This window comes from Poromitra crassiceps (assembly GCF_964638095.1).
Source record: "Poromitra crassiceps genome assembly, contig: HAP1_SCAFFOLD_302, whole genome shotgun sequence".
Taxonomy (NCBI): Eukaryota; Metazoa; Chordata; class Actinopteri; order Beryciformes; family Melamphaidae; genus Poromitra; species Poromitra crassiceps.
The window spans coordinates 85,280-99,591 of record NW_028152099.1 but is presented as its reverse complement, the minus strand read 5'-3'; the positions used below and the strand labels follow the sequence as shown (position 1 = coordinate 99,591).

General features: G+C 44.7%; 1 pseudogene across 1 annotated transcript; it reads right to left on the bottom strand.

The window, feature by feature from the left end:
• Positions 1-2,811: 2,811 nt before the first annotated feature.
• On the bottom strand, positions 2,812-10,166 carry LOC310771008 (carbohydrate sulfotransferase 11 pseudogene; annotated as a pseudogene). Its single transcript has 3 exons — positions 9,858-10,166; positions 8,870-8,953; positions 2,812-3,674 (listed from the first exon to the last, which is right to left on the bottom strand). The product of its transcript is annotated as a carbohydrate sulfotransferase 11 pseudogene (transcript).
• Positions 10,167-14,312: the final 4,146 nt, after the last annotated feature.

The window sequence follows — 14,312 nt, the reverse complement described above, 5'->3', positions numbered from 1 at the left end:
CTCATACAGCTGGTTCACTGTGCTTTCTAATGATATTAGGTTGTGACTAAAATCACGAATATCAAACTTTAGGTTTTCCATCTGTCCTTTGGTAGAACGTCCATTTGGAAAAAACAAGCCTTTCTCAATATCCAGCAGCTCTGCCATAGTAACCGTTTTCTGGACAGTCAGGTGCCGTACTCCACCTCCCTGTCTTGTTCGCACCTGGTGATAATCACCATGATCAAAGTGGAGCCATCCCATTTCAACCCGCCGGTTGTCTTTGGCTGCATGTGTATTGCCAACACCACTAGGTCCTGCTATCTGACCGTCGCTGGCAGGAGTGCTCCGGAGTCCTCGTAGTCTGTCTCTTACTTTCTGCATCAGAGTAGACTTTGCTGCTTCACCCGACTTTTCGCTTGTCACAGTTCTTTGCCGACAAAATGATCTGAGTGCAAGTCTGTCACCATATCTCACGATATACTGTCCTAGCTGCTCCTCAGTCATGACATTTATGACGCCGATGTCGATCTGGAGGAGAAAGCAGGGCACATGTCAAAAACGTTTGAAAAACGTACCATAAGTTACCTGGCAACTTAGAGCTAGCAAAAGCAAGCTAACATAGCCTATTGCTATCGTAATTTGGCTAACGTTAAAATCATGTTACCTTCAGAGCATGCAATGAGTTAACCCCGGCGGGATCATTTAACGTACCCCATCATCTGTTAGTTGGTTGATGACACTATCAGGTATATAGCGTTTTCACCAATTACCAGGCAACTTATTTAGAGAAAGCTATTCGGTGTCTATTCGGTGTTGTTGCGGCTGTGCATGCAAGGCTCTATGTCTAGTCTGTCCCTCAAGAGTTGGCATAGAAGAGTGAAGCTTCTATCCACCTTATTTTTGAATGCCCCACTGTAAAAAAAGAAGCGTGGGTACAAGGTCCGGTTTAACGTGACTCATTGTTGCCGCTTGCCATTTCCTTTGTTATACTCTGGCTGCAGACCCGAATTATAAACCGGAAGCTGGAGTCCGTTATAAAAGTAATAAATATAGTCACGTTATAAACAACTAACCAACGCTGGAGGTCCGTATGGAAACTCGAAATGTGTGTTACTCGAAATGGTTAAAAGTTAAATCAATTTGGTGGCGTTTTACTGCCATGTAACATAGCTAGCTAGCCGCTAACATTAGCCACAGTTAGTAGCCGACTACCCACAATGCATTACGTTATCCCAGCACCCGAACGACACGGTTGTAGAGCAGAATGGCTCTGCTGTAAAAGGGTAAAATCCTCATAGACGTTTTTTTTGTCAGGGGCTGGGTTATCTAAATTGGTTACACCGGAAATAGAACCCATACGGCAAGGCAAAATGGCCGCCAAAAATAAGGTGGATAGACCAAATCACCGTGACGTCACCATGTAAACAACATTACTTCCAGGTACCACTTGGGGAAGGCGCCAGGTTTAAATGTGCGTGTTGTCAAATAAATGCTGTCAAAACCTCTCGTTGTTTTCGGCAGACTACTTTCAATTTAACTGTTCAAACGGTTGGTAAACATGCTTTTTCGACGTATCTAGCCTTTCTTCTGTGTTTGTTTTATGTAGTGTTAGCTAGCTAATAACGTTTGTTTACAACTGTCAAACTCGCAGTTTTTTGCAGACTCGTTACAGACAGAGCTACTGACGCCACGTTAATTTAATTTCGCTTCAAGTCTACCCCAGCTAGCAGATCATGGGCGGGCCGCCGGCGGCAAGCCGGAGACCAATTCGGCGGGCCACCGTCGGCAGCCGCAGCGGCTCCGCTGCGGTCGTGCTAGTCGGTGAAACAGCGGTCCGCCGGGGTGGCTCGCTGGCGGTCCGCTGGCGGCACCAGCTTACACAGCCAGCGGCCCTTGCACGGCACGCTGATGGCATGCCGCTGGTATTGCACCTCCCAGCCCCACTATACATTGTTATGCTAATACATGCATGCAGTGCTTATCCACTGGCAGGGCTCCCTTCCTCTCATACTTATAAATATTACTTATCACTAAATATGGTGGTAATTTCTGAGGTACTTGGTTAAAAAAGGTTGAGAACCACTTCAATAATGCACATAATTACAATGATTTAAATGATAACATGTGATTATTAATACAACAATAATAATTTAAAGGAGAACAGATCCGTCAACTTTTTGTTATTTTATTTATGGACATAAGAAATGAATCAAACGATGATGATTTGACAACTGGGAGTTGCAAATAGCAAAAAACTTGACAACTCTGTATATGTTGCATATTATGTGGGCTATATATTTAAAGAAAACATCAAGCCAAAAAATTATGTATAAAAAAAAAAAAAACATTTTGAATCACAAAATCTGCCTTAAATAGTGCAATAGTCAAATAAAACAGTCATAAAGATACAAATAGAAAACAAGCATAAAGTCACGCACAGCAGCACATCATAGATATTCCTACTTTTCCACCGTGTTCCAAAAAGTAAATTTTATATAAAATTGTGTGTCATTATAGGTGGGTAATTATCAAGGACTGTAATTATTGTAAGTCAATACTAGCAGGGGGAGTCCAGTATATAAATAAACAATAGTCTCAAGATTCAAGCTTACTTAATAGCCATAATGAACATGTTACAAATGAGGAATTTGTCTTTGTGCAGTATGCAGTCCAGCAATACAAAGTATCAGGTAGACAGAAAGGCAATTTTCAAATTAATTTGCATTAAAGTGCAAAGTAACAGACCTTGAAAGTGACATAGTGGAGTCCATGTAAAGATCAGGATCAGAGAGTTCAAGCATGAGTCTGTGGATGAGTGAAGTCCCAGCCTCAACTAAACTTGAGGTAGGCTGGCATGGAGTAGTTGAAGAGCAGGAAGTTCATGCGGTAGAGGTTGTACAGATTCTTCTGGTAGAAGGGGCTGATGTTGTGGAAGAACTGGACTGCCATGTCGCCCGTAGTCCTGGTGCTCTTGGAGGAGGCCGGGAAGGCGACCTGCCCCTCCACCCCGGTCAGCTGCAGCACGTAGCGGGAGTCCTGCTCCAGCGTCTCATACTTGCCCACCACGTTGTAGTGGATGAGGCAGGGGTGGCACAGCGAGTGCACCCGCTCCCAGTGCTCGTTGAAGGGCTCCTCTCGCTGGGTGGCCGGGTCCACAAGGTAGTACACAAACTCCTCAAAGGAGACGTCATCGCCCCGCTCCAAAGCCTCCGGCCAGGGGTCCGGTCGGTGGCGCCGGACTATCTTCGTGCCATATCGTTTATGAAACGCCGTGTTGTAGCTGCGCGTTAACTTGTTGCGGTACGCAGACACCAGCCGCTCAAAGGGCTCGCGCACAAAGACGAACTTCAGGTAGGAGCGCAGGCTCCGACAGCGTGCGCAGGTTCCCCGGCACGTGGGCCTCGTTGGCGGGAATGGCCAGCGGATCCTGGTGGGGCCCGGCGACGCCCGTCAGGACCATGAGCACTCTCTTCCAGTTGGTGCAGGCCACCTTGGGCACATAGCAGTACAGCATGCCATGCTGGTCGTCCACGATGACGTGCTTCAGGTCCTCGGGGATGAGGACTCGGCGTTTGCGGGTGTAGGAGCAGCAGGCCTCCTCTGACAGCTCGGCGTTTGCGGGTGTAGGAGCGGCAGGCCTCCTCTGACAGCTCGCGTCGGCCCTGGTGAATCGCCTGTACCGCTGATTCAACCTACAAACAAACAAAAACAGAAAAGATGAAGAATCATCAAAGATCATGAATGAATGATCAACCCTAAAATAACAACTAGTGCACTTGTGGTCAATATTTGGACCACTTCAATGTTTTTACTTCCAAGAGATTCAAAACGGCACTTCACAAGAGTCAGAACTAACCTTAATGCATAAGTTAACCCAAAAATGACCCCTATGCCAGTGGAAGTAGCATAGTATTTTAGTCCACAAAGATTTGTGGAGTTCATCAGGATTATCCGGCATTATCCGGTAGCACCATGCCCTTCTCCCCAATATACTATATTCACAGGTGTGTGTGTGTGTGTGTGTGTGACTGACCGTACGAATTGAAGTGCTGCTGATAGCACTGATCAACAAAAACTGCTTGAAAGATATTATGGCGTGTTGTTTTCTAATGCAATCTCAGCACGGAAGGAGACATGATAAAGCAGCTTTGTGTGAGTTTTTAAAATGCCTACTGATGATGTAATCAGTGATATAATGAGGCACACAAACACATACACATGGAGGCATTGTGACATCACTGATGCAATAATATTTAGTGAGAGCAACACACACACACGGGCGTGCCAATAGGGCAGGCGAGGCCAAGCTAAATAATAATTTTCCATAAGAATATTTATAAAAAAATAAAATAGAAACCTTACCTTTAAAACTATCTACGAGGTCTTGAAGTTGCCACTCCGCCAATGTGTCTCTGACAAAGCTGTCCATTGACCCAACCTGAAACAAACAAAGGGAGCTACTTATTTAAAATAAAATAGCTATTTGAATGCCTTTTATGATGCTGCTAGGATGGATTTTTAAGCTGATACATATAACAGACAAATATCTGCTTCTCTTGTCCGATAAGCGATAATAATTTCACATTTTTTTTATGCAGCTGCTGGACTCATGGCTCATCTCAAGCCTGTTTGGTCCAAAATAGAGCTTGCATCAGTGTGGGGATAAGGAAATAAAATAATACAAACGATTTACAGACTAACAGTCACAGACTGTAACGGTCTGTAACGTTAGTTTTGATCTCATCTTACATGGCCGTGCACGCAAACAGAAGAATATGCACGCAGTAAATTAACGTGAGCAGCAACACACTAACAATGGTCTGTACTCTGTAACGTTAGTTTAATCAATAAGCCGCGAAAGCAAACGGAATTATGTACGTTAACGTTAAACGGCCGAATAACACCGTTAACACATTCACTGCCAGCCTTTTTTTTTTTACTGTAGGTAGCTTTTGCCAGAGGGTTTTTTTGAGGATTCTGGCTCATTTTACAAGAGCCAAGGATAATTTTCTGCTTGGAGTTTGTCAACACAAAGTTCACAAAAGTACTAATAGAATGTGTGCTTTCTCTGTCTAAAAGAGTTAGTTTGTAGAGTTAGTAGTTATGTAGATATTAGCCGTTGAGTACAGCATGGTTTCAGCGTCTGAGACAAAAAGCTGAGATAATCGCAGTTTTGTGAAATTCAATATCAAACAGTCACTTTAACCATTTATTTTTGGCATCAGTGAGACATCAGACATAAACAATATAGTTCTGAACAGTAATTTCCTCCATAGCAGCGCCCGCACCCCCTCTCCTTACAACTCCTCCCTCCGTGGGCGTGTCTGGTGGATTTCAGCAGCGTTTGTCAGTCACAAGCCAGTCTCTCCTGCCTGTCTGAGCAGTGAGCAGCAGCCTCCCTGTCTGGCGGCCCCTCGTCGGCGAGCGTGGATGTGGCTTAATCCGTTCTTGGATTTTCGGTTGAGAGCTTTGACGAAGCCTTGTGTGACTCTAGGCTTTATGCTGCGCGCTTCAAAGTGTGCTTTCCACCCAGTCCACCTTTGGAACCCCCCACCGCCGTGCGCCCGTGTGAAAGGTTTTCGCCTACAGTATGAGAATGAGGCTCGTTCGCTTCTGGGTCCTCGGTTGAGCTCAGCTGGAATGCGTGCGTTTCTGGCCAAACAACACTCAATAGTCTGAGCACCGTCGCCACTCAGTGGGTCGGCGGAATGGATTGCACATGCCCGGCGGCTCTAACAGTATAATAGAAGATGCAAAAGGGCCAGATCAACGATCCACCGTCAAAAAAAAAAAAACGATTTTTTTGACGTATCAATACGTCGCTGGCAGTCAACGGTTGGATTCTGCTTGACGTATCAATACGTCGTTGGCAGTTAACGTGTTAAATGGTGTATTGATATATCCAGAATGAGCACAAAATAGATGTTTGCAACCGATGCCTTTTTACGTTTTACTCCAAGAAACGTGGATGGCCCATGCATTTCTTCACTGGGTAGAGTGGCTAACGCTAGCCTCTGCTACTTGTAGGCCTATGTGTAACACAAACAGCTGTCTACACGTCATTTAACTATTAGCCATCTAACTTGTTGTTATCTGCCTAACCAGCGAAATGGCTAATGGTAAGATCGCAGCAGAGCACAATAGGATTTACAAATATAGCGTTAAATATTCTTACCGATCTGCTTTTCAAAGAGCCCCGAAGTTTTCAGTGTCCTTTGTTGTCGTGCACGTCTTGTTTTTCTTCTGATGAAGTTGCAAGAAGGCAGCGGATGATCGCCACCAACCGGTCTGTTATTGTCCGTATATCGCTTTTATAATCAGTCCTGTGTTTTGTAGATAGGTGAAGACAAGTCATGGTTTAAAACGACTTTTTCAAAGATTGTTGCTATCAGTACTCTGGGCGCATGTTTGCTTCCTGAAATCCCATTCATAAAATGGCGCCAGGACACACTAGCCTCAATGGCCTGGACGCAGACACAACGTCACACTACGGCAACGCAAAAGTGCCAAAATTCTTAACTTCCCATCGTCACTCTCACCCCCCCCCCTCCCCCTCCCTCCCAATCCCTCCCAATAATCTTTATTTCAAACTGTTCATTACACACAAAAAACAACATCAGAAAAATGGATACAGATGAGACATGGGGGGGGGGGGGATATATAGACTGCAGACCTGACCAGTGTGAGAGAGAGAGAGAGAGAGAGAGAGAGAGAGAGAGAGAGAGAGAGAGAGAGAGAGAGACAGACAGACAGACAGACATCATCCTGCATCTGGCTGAAAAATATAACACTGCATACCCAGTGAATAAATGACCCACATTTATTCTTCTTGGACATCTACCTATTATTATTTGCACTATATTTATTTATTTATTTATTTATATTCCAGGGACAAAACAATTGTTCCACAGGTTAAATTAGGCTACAACTGGGTAGACACAGCCCTGTTGTGGGCTCACAGGAGAAGTGTAGGTTAGAGCTGACCAAATGTATGGTATGCACTATAAGCAGAGGTTCTCAAAGTGGGGTCCAGGGACCCCCAGGGGTCCTTGAGGGGCTTCCAGGGGCCCCCAGCAAAAAAATCATTTTTACAATAATTCCAATGATAAGTAACACAATGACAGAATGCATGTACGTCCAAGTATGCACACGACATGTGCACCTATGTGCAGTGAATATGCCACTGTCTCTGACTTGTCTTATCGCTCTACTGCCTTATTGCTTGTTGTGTCTTTTGTTGTTTTTGCACTCATATGCCCCGTTATATTTGTACTATGTTGTAAACGGAGTTCACAGCACAAGAATTTCACACGTGATACTTGTACTACGGAGTGACAATAAAAATCTTGAATCTTGAATGTATTTTGATCATGGGTTTCATACACTTTATGTAATAAAACAGTGAAACGTGTGACGACCACACAGTGGGAGGGTTGTCACAAAAGCTATCAGTTGGGAGACCCTGGGACAAAATCTTATCAAATGAGGCTCCGTCTAATTTGTGTCAGTTTAGGGGTCCTTGACCTGAAAAAGTTTGAGAACCACTGCACTTATAAGCTATACACCACTTTGCTTGGTCATTGCAAACAGTGTGCGAACTATACTGTGACTTTCGGGGGACGTGCGCGCGACCCGGTGCGGACAGCTGCTTGCAATACAGAGCTTCGCCACCATGTTCAAATGGCAGAGGGAGGACCGTAGCCTGGTAAACCGCCCGTCACGTGAACTCACATTTCATTTGGTTCTCCGTGACGGTCTGGACCCGCACAGGCAGTTTAAGATGATTGGTCGAGCCATGCCGGCCATTGCCGGGCCGACGAATCAGCGGCGGCCGTAGGCGGGCAGGCTCGTCTGGGCAAGTAGTGGGTACATGGTCTTTGTAGTTCTTTTCACTCGTCAACATCGCGGAAGTGACAGGCAGTCTGAATGAAATTGAATGTAATGTTCCCAATTCTATGTATTAAATTCTAAAAAACGACCCTCAACATTTGGGAAGGCTAAGCCACACAACTAGTTCGTTATAATCTAACTAAATGCTTCGAAGGTGACTTTACGACCGCGAGGACTCAATCAATGAATACCACGGAGATCATCCACAGGCACCTTCCGCGATCTGATTGGTTGAAGTTAACACCCACCAGCGGTGATAGACAGATGGGTCATCCAATCACCTGCCAAGTAGCTTGGACAAAGTGCCCGCCTCCGTCAGCGGGTCTGGTGACTTCAAACCCAGATCGACTGGTTTAGTGAAACCTATGTGGAGCTATACCGTCCATCTGGCAGCGTCAGGTTAGGAGGACCGTGCAGAGAGAGACAGAGAAGGGGCAGACAGACAGACAGACAGACAGATAGAGAAGGGAGCAGACAGAGAGAAGGGGCAGAGAGACAGACAGACAGACAGACAGACAGATAGAGAGGGAGGTCCAGAGAGAGACAGAGAAGGGGCGGGCAGACAGACAGACAGACAGACAGACAGACAGACAGACAGATAGAGAGGGAGGTGCAGAGAGAGACAGAGAAGGGAGCAGACAGACAGACAGAGAGAAGGGACAGACAGACAGATACAGACAGAGAGGGGACAGGGAGAGAGAGGGGCAGACAGACATACATATACACACAGACAGGGAGGGAGATCTCTAGTTCCTTCTCAAATTAGAGAGAGGATCTGATCGTATTCCTCAAATGCAGGTACAAATCCAATGCTTGATAAGCATCGGCCGGAAGATGCAACTGTGACTCCACCATCAGAATGTTGCAGAGGTCGTAGATGTCTGTGTCACATGGCACTGCTGGTCGAAATGTGCAGTCCCTCCGAAACAGCTGTACATCGGCTCTGTCCACTGGGCAAACGCAGTCATCAGTTGTGTAGAGTTCTGGGAACATGTACATGACCCTGGGTCGACCGCTGGGCACTCTTCGATGGTCTGATGAGATGTGAATCCCACACACAGGTGGTCTCATCTAACTCATCCTGGAAAAACAGTATATTAGAGAGTAAGAAAACAAGTGAACTGATATTCTCATGTGGGCCTTATGGCCTTCAGGATTTTGAGTGATAGATTATGTCTAGTGAATTGACAGACAGGGAGGGAGGGAGAACATGGTGGGGAGGGAGAGGGGGGCAGAGAGACAGACAGGGAGAGAAAAGGGACAGACATACAGAGAGGGAGGGGCAGAGAGAGACAGAAGGGAGCAGACAGACAGACAGACAGATAGAGAGGGGCAGAGAGAGACAGAAGGGAGCAGACAGACAGACAGACAGAGAGGGTCAGAGAGAGACAGAAGGGAGCAGATAGACAGAGAGGGTCAGAGAGAGACAGAAGGGAGCAGACAGACAGATAGAGAGGGTCAGAGAGAGACAGAAGGGAGCAGATAGACAGAGAGGGTCAGAGAGAGACAGAAGGGAGCAGACAGACAGAGAGGGAGGTGCAGAGAGAGACAGATAAGGGAGCAGACAGACAGACAGATAGATAGAGGGAGGTGCAGAGAGACAGAAGGAGCAGACAGGCATATAGACAGAGAGGGGCAGAGAGACAGAGAGAAGGGGGCAGACAGACATACATATACAGACAGGGAGAGAGTGGACAGAGAGACAGACAGGGAGGGAGAGAGGAGGGGCAGACAGACATACATATACAGACAGGGAGAGAGTGGACAGAGAGACAGACAGGGAGGGAGAGAGGAGGGACAGACAGACATACATACATATACAGACAGACTAGTGTGTAGCCTATTTTATACATACACAGACTAGTGTAGCTTTTAGTGTAGGCTATTTTATACAGACAGACTAGTGTAGTGTATTTTATACAGACAGTGCTATTTAAGCAATATCAACTTCTGCCAAATTAAAAGCAATAGTAGGCTAATCTTACCTGGATGATAGCCATGAAGCAGAACTGGATTAGACTTTTGTCCAGATATGCACCGTCGAACAAACCACGGTCCTTCAGATCCACAAACAGAGCGATGTAGAATTCCATTGACTCCTTTCTCAGGAAGCCCCACCAACTTTCTATCCTCTGATTTGCCGTGCTTGCCCCTTCAATGTAGCTGCCAATAGCAGAGCCGTCGTTTATATTGCGACAGAGAAAACGCTGCAAGTCTCGGACTTTGACATTCTCTGTGCCCCGGTCGGGTCTGACGATCCTTGGACAGCCACCTAATTTCTCGACTGCCTCCATGTAGTAGCCTCCAACGATTTTGGGGTCACTGCTTGTAGTAAATGCATTCACCCAGAGGATTTTCCGTGAAAACCCGTCAATGCAGCCGTTGATACAGATACCAAATGGCTTCAGTTTGTCAGGAGTCCAAGTGCCAGATATAATTGGGCCCTTTTGCAAAATAGTTCCGGCGATGTAGGCGTCTGGTTGCTCTGAGTTGAACACCCCTTGGGTCAAGTTCTTGAAGAATTAAACGGACGTCTTCTTTTCTGACATGTAGTCCATTCTCCATGCATTTCGTGTACATCCACCGATATCCATGTAGTTGGCCAGATGCTTGTAATTGTTCAGAAATGAAAGAAATTACCTGATCATAGCTGGCATATCCCTTGCGCCCAGTGCTGTAGTGGTAAAAAAAAAGGTGGGTAAACTATACTTTTGACTCGAGGCAGCTTTCTCACGCGGCACCGGCAGTGTTATAACGGCGGATAAATAAGCTTCCGTGACCGATATACAAGACAAAATATGAGAGTATATAGAACAACTTAATCTGAATCATATAGCCCTATAAGGTATATCAGGGGGTTCCCCCACATTTCTGAGTAGCCAGCCAGATAGAAAAAGTAGCTGGCTATGGGATGGGCCTTGCCCCTCAAGGGGGGTCCGGGGGGATTCTCCCCCGGAAGATTTTTTTTTTTACATTTTAAAGTAAAATTCATCAACCTGGTGCATTTGAGAGCAAAATGAACTACACACATCTCTAATGTGTTGTGACTTTACAAATAATTAGGCCTAAACAATCAATATAAAATGTATTTAATGAACATTTGTTGAATTTCTCCACGTATGAAAAGTTAAATTATACAGTAGGTAGCCTACTTTAAAGGACCTTGTATGAACCCTGTATATACAGTTTGAAGAGTAATATAGTTCTCTCTCTCACACTGTACCTGTGATTGTCAGCTTCAGCTTTATAGCTAAAAGTATGTAGACAGATTGAATCTGTGATTCTTGAATACCAATATATAATTCAAACTGTCCACAAACACATTGGGCAAGGATAGGTAGACAACATACTGTACATGGAAATAAAAGTGGTTCTGCCACTCTGGCCACTACATTTTAGTCAGCCAATATTTATTTATACAGATCTCGGCACAACAAACACCAGTATGTTTCTCGATAGTTTTCAACATGGTCGTATTATATTGGCTTTATACAGTAGCACCTGGACTATTCAAGTCGACTCGCACGCACCTAATGTTACAAACTTTACTTGATCAGAGGGAAAACAATCATGTTTCTTACACCAGTGATTCACTCTTCAGTTGTAAAACGGTGAGCCTATATGATTTTCCCCACTCCGGACACACATTTTTAACCAACCTTATATGTTCAGCTCTCCAAATGCGCATTGCGCATCGCTGGCACAATGGCACCGTTAAGTTGTTTGAAGGGAGCGCTGTCTGGGCAGGCAAGCACAGCTCGATAAAGGCACCAACGTGACCGGGGCCGTGTACCTTTCCCGCGGAGCGCTCCACAAAAATAGGCTACGGTTCGCGGAGATCCTGGTCAGTGCCATGCCCATGAGTAATCTTTTTTCTTTTCTTTTGGTGTGTGACGTGCTTGGCGTGGTCTCCGCATCAACGGAGTTTACGCGAACGTGTTAAAACTCGTGCAATAATAAGTGTGCATAAACGATTTAAACATGTGAGTAAACGATCTTAAAAGGTGCCTAAACGCTGCAGAGCATTGAAAAAGGTACGTAAACGCCGTTTACGTGCGTTTAGCCACCACTACAGCCCTGCTTGCGCCGAAACAGACCACATGACTTCAAAATTCGTTTTAAATGTCGTTGGGAGACAATATAACGGTGACGACTTGCAAGCAAAGCAGTAATGTCCTTATAATGAAGTCCAAGGTTAAAATATAGCTCAACTAACTCCTGTACTGTCATTTCTAAAGCAGGTCAAACTTTTACTAGGTCTCATATGCTCTCTCTCCTCTCCAGACTACAGTATGCACCAGATCGTTTCGCGTGCGCACGCGAAACTATCGCGTGCTCACGAGAAAGCAAAAAAATTACAATTTTTTTTTTTTTTTTGCTATCTCGTGAGCACGCGAAACTATCGCGTGCGCACGCGAAACTATCTGGTGCGCACGCGATAGTTTCACGTGCGCACGCGTTAGTTTCGCGTGCGCACGAGATAGTTTCGCGTGCGCACGCGTTAGTTTCGCGTGCGCACGAGATAGCAATTTTTTTTTTTTTTTTTTTTTTTTTTTTTTCATGTCACCTTAGGGGCTCAGTAGTTTGCTCTATTTGAAATCGAATTTTTTCATTTTGAAATTGAATTGCTCTATTTGAATTTGAATTGCTCTATTTGAATTCGAATTTTTTCATTTTGAAATTTAATTGCTGTTTTTTATTTTGAAATTTTTATTTTTTAATGTGAGTTGAAAAACTGAATCTGAATAGCATAATTTTAAACTGAATTTATTTGCTTTGAAATTATTCAGTTTCCACATTCCTATTTCAAAATTCAATTCAAAATTTTCAGAATCTTGTGTTCAAAAATTTCAACATGTGTGTGCGCCATCCGGGTCCTCAAGGAGGAAGAGGAGGAAGGAGGAAGAGCAATCGAGCGCTGATTGACCTAACTCCTTTTTGGCCGAGGCACCACACACCCACTCCCGCTAGAACTATTTGGTCTTGTTGTATTCAGGTTCGCTACAATCATAGAAGACCACTTTGAGTTGAACAAGGATGTTTATACAGTATATATCATTGAACAGTACATGACAGCGAATCTCGTGAACCCGGAACTGATCCTCCCCCGACCCCGTGACATCATCAACAGGTCAACATCATGTACACCACAGGTCTTTGCTCCCGCGACTTCCAAGCATGGATGTATTAAATTAGCCGCCCGCCAGTCTTTCCATTGTCTGTCGTTAGACTGCTCATCATCATGGACAAGGGAAGGATGCCAAACAAGGTAAATAAATAGCTACATGGCCGGGGTAGAAGACTACAGCAGAAACCCATGAATAGCTAGCTAATGTTAGCTTGCTAGCTAGCTGGCTAGCGCAGTTTCGCTAGCGGCCTGTATTGTGTATTTCACCACATTTAACTGCTCCTTTGTTATACTTTCGACAGGAAGAAAACCAAAGACAAGTGGTAGATTCGGCAAGGCACCTCCTTAATTTGATCACCAATCTAACCCTGGCCCTGTGGGTCCCAGTGACCATTCTGGCCAACAACAAACTGCTCCAGCGTTTCCCAGGTGTTTCAGAACACACACCCAGTTAACATTAAACTAGGGCTGTCAGCATTAACGCGTTAAAAACACTCTACTGGGCTTTGGAATGCTTGGTTTCACTGCCACACTGCTCAGTTTACAAACCAAAAGTCATATGTATCTTGCGTCAGACGGAATTTCATATGACCAAAGTGCTAACGTTATTAGCGTCCGAGCTAACGTTAACGCTACCTCCGACACAAACATGCAGGTCCCGCTGTCAATAATTCAGGCTGCACTCGCTCAAGCCGAAGCAAAGCAATGTTTTAGAACGTGTAAGTCGCCACAGACCTGTGAGACTAACTAACGTTACATCTAGAAACGACGTTTACATGGGTGGCAATGACTGCAGACTGCTAACGCTACTACCTTCTGTCTCAAAGCCAGCAGACTCAGACAGGCAAGCACTTTGAAGGAATGAACAGGCTTTTAGGCTGCAACCCTGAAATCCGTTCAAAAAAAACATTGCATCTCGGATAGGGTACAGTATGCAAAACATAAAGTTGAAGTTTTGAAGAAGACATTGTATTACTGGGTCTTAAATTAAATTTCTATTGGTTTGAAAGAAATAATATAAAAGATCATGTAATTATTTTCTTTGTGTTCATTTGATCCCAATGGTGGAACGTGGTAAGAATGTCTTTACATTGTCTTGAAATGCAAAATAATGGAATTTTAAACATGTGATTAAATTGTGATTAACTATGGAACTCAAGCGATTAATCGCGATTAAAAAAATGAATTGTTTGACAGCCCTACGTTCAACATATATCTAGTGCTACAAATCCATATGAATATCGACTAGCGTCACTCGGCATCAAATGAACTAATGCATTTCCTCCAACATGTTATTCTAGCATACAGGGAA